We start from the raw sequence: 3,215 nt of genomic DNA on the forward strand, positions 1-3,215 counted from the left end.
AGGAGTTTGGGCCTGGTAGGAAAGATGAGACACGTACATAAATAATCTCAATTCAAGGCATGTGATCAGTGCCACATGTACAGTATAAATAAGAAAGGGAGCATTTGCTTCTTGGTGGGCAATGAGAGGAGACATCCTGCAGGAGTCTCCCGGGAGAGGTAGTTGAAGAACGAGCAGGACTGTACTAGGTAGATTTGGAGGGAAAAGCGGGAAAAGGAGAAAGACTCCGAACTGGGTTAATGGAATGAAAAGTGGGCCAGTTTAACTTAAGCATGAGGTTTATGTGGGGTGACAAGTGGGAGATAGATTTGGGAATGTAAATTGGGACGAGATTATGCTGAGTTTTGAGTGTCAAGGTAAGGCTTGTGGGTTTATTTGGGACACAATGGGGAGCCGTTGAAGGTTATTGAGCAGGGAAGACAAATGATCAAATTAGTTTGTTCCCAGTCCCTGTTTTCTGAGATCATATGATTCTTTCTGGCAGATACTATGTACAGCCTAGACTGAAGCCAAAACTACTCTCCCAGGCAGCGGCTACCCTGGCTGTGCTTCCCGCCTGCTCTCATGCCCAGAAAGCTCTTGAACAAGGCCCCTTTCTGGGCATGCAGCCTGGGTCAGCTTCCCTGAGCTTCCCTCTCTAACTCCTGCTTTACTGAACACACTCCACGATTCTTAGATGAGGCTCCAGATTCCTCGGCAGCTATGATTCAGTAACCGCAAACCTTTCTCTATTCCCAGAAAAATAAATTAATTGATGATTGCCTTAATTATAAATTTTTCAACTACAAATTTATTTTTAAATGTTGGCCTCTGCTACAGCTTGCCTTTAATAGAATCTTGTATGCGATGCTACTTGATTTAGTACAAAATTATATTTTTAATTAGCCCGGGCTTTGAAGTTGGGCCCATCTGGATCGGAATCCTTGGTCTACCACGTACTAACTCTGTGACCTTCAGCAAATCAATTGCCATTTCTGGGCCTCAGTACACTCATCTGCAAAATGTGGGCAATTATGCCTTTCCCACCCGGGTTTTATAAACACTAAATGAAATTAAATACACATGGAGTGCCTACCCAAGTGGCAGGCGCTTTGAAGTACTCAGCAAGTACCCTATCTCCCACTCCTTCACCCACCCTTTCCCCGTCCTCCTCCCCTGCCCTTGGGGGTTAGAAGTGTGCTTTATACCAAGGTTGGACGTATCAGCATTTGGCGATGTTCTACAAAGAGAGAGGCAGTGCTGGTGTGTGGAACCGGCATGAAAGTTAGGTGCGGGACAGAACTGTGTTCAAAGTGTGGCAGTTCTCACCAGCAGTGTGACTTGGGTAGAGAATTTATCCTCTCCAGGCTTCAGTCGCTTCCTATGAGAAAACCTCCCGCCATGTGCAATTACCAGGACGTTCCCGCCAACTGGCACATTCAGTGCTCCTCAGCACCACGTCTCCCACTTAGTAGGGCTCAATACATGTTAGCATCAGAGGCCTCCAGCGGCCAGTCTCCACAAGTTTGAGGACCACTGGACTCAAACCTTTCCCCTCTCAAACCCACCATTTGTAGTTCCCTCTTTCTTCTTCTTTTCTCAATATTTTCCATCCTCCTGCATTCACCCTTCCTCCTAGAATAGGTGAGCAGAGTAAATGAGAAGACGCAGGGAACACACTTACCTCTGGAGGGTGAGCTACACTAAGTGCCCGAGGTATGTCATGTGTCTCTCTCCTGACTGCAGGAGCTTCATCAGCTCTGCCATCGTTGCCTCTTCCCAGGCATCTTGGGTCCCTCTCCAAATCCACACTCACAGAGCCCACGGCAGTACTGATCCTCTCATCTGCAACAACAACAAAATCCAGGGTCTTCGTAATGCACAAAAGGGCAGGGGGACTCATTTCCTAGGGGAACCCAGAGGGGTCAGCAGTCAGGACAGACGAAAGCCAGGACAGTGGGCCCAGCAAAGAAAACCCGATGGATGATTTGCTATCCCAGCTTTGTCCATTTTGCTGAAATCAAAGCTCATAGCCCTCTCTCTCCTTTAATCAAAGCAGTTGTTATTTCTGCTAACTCGCCCTGCAGACATTAATTAACTCTCTACCAACCATGGCCAGATCCCACAGAATTCGGTCCCCCAAGTAGCGCCCCTCCATGCATCGGGAAGGAGTAGCTGTTTGTCCTCTGACCCTGCATTCCCTGCCAGCCGGGGAGAGCTGGGGACTTTGGCCCCAGAATCCCAGCCTCCAAGAAGGGAATTATCTTGTCTTCCTAAAAACCAGAGAAATGCCCCTGCTGAGGGAAGGATCTAAAGTATGAAAATAATCAACGTTCACAGCCATGCCGTACAAGGCTCCTCCGTGGTCCATGCAGGTCTTTGGACGCAAGAAGACGGCCATGACCGTGGTGCACAGCAAAGGGGGAACAGTCTCATCAAGGTGAATGGGTGGCCCCTGGAGACGATTGAGCCACACACACTGTAGCACAAGTTATGGCAACCTGTTCTGCTTCCGGACAAGGAGCGATTTGCCTGGGTGGACGTCCAAGTCCGTGTAGTGGTCATGTGGCCCAGATTTAGGCAATCTGCTAGTCCCTCTCCAAAGCCCCGGTGGCCTATTACCAGAAATACATGGATGAGGCTTCCAAGAAGGAGGTCAAAGACATGCTCATCCAGCACAACCTGACCTTGCTGGTAGCTGATCCCCTGCACTGCAAATCCAAAAAGTTTGGTGGTCCTGGTGCCTGTTCTCCTACTGTTAAGGAGCAGTGTTTGCCTTTATAAAGAACAATTGCCATGGGACAAGAAAGAGAAAATAAAAGGAAAGGAAAGGAAAGGAAAGGAAAGGAAAGGAAAGGGAAAAGGAAAGAGAAAAGGAAAGAGAAAAGGAAAGAGAAAAGGAAAGAGAAAAGGAAAGAGAAAAGGAAAGAGAAAAGGAAAGAGAAAAGGAAAGAGAAAAGGAAAGAGAAAAGGAAAGAGGAAAGAAAGGGAGGGTGGAAGGAAGGAAGGGGAAGGAAAGAAGGAGGGAAGAAAAAAAACCCTCCCAGTTTTATTCACTTTGCTGTTTACCACTCATTGACCCCCCACCTCTTAAAATCAGAAAGACCTTAGAAAAAAACATCATCTGGTTTTTTCATTTCACTGTGAGGAAATGGGGTTGGAGAGGCTGAGAGATTTGCTCAAGGACATCATAACTGCATTTAGCTGAGGCTTCCTTCCACAGCTCCCTGGGGTCA

The 3,215-nt window shown here is 47.5% G+C and overlaps 1 pseudogene; it reads left to right on the plus strand.

The window, feature by feature from the left end:
• Positions 1–2,321: 2,321 nt before the first annotated feature.
• Positions 2,322–2,763, plus strand: LOC115525430 (annotated as a pseudogene).
• The last annotated feature ends 452 nt before the right edge of the window (positions 2,764–3,215 follow it).

The sequence above is a fragment of the Lynx canadensis genome, chromosome D1 (genome assembly GCF_007474595.2).
Source record: "Lynx canadensis isolate LIC74 chromosome D1, mLynCan4.pri.v2, whole genome shotgun sequence".
Classification (NCBI taxonomy): domain Eukaryota; kingdom Metazoa; phylum Chordata; class Mammalia; order Carnivora; family Felidae; genus Lynx; species Lynx canadensis.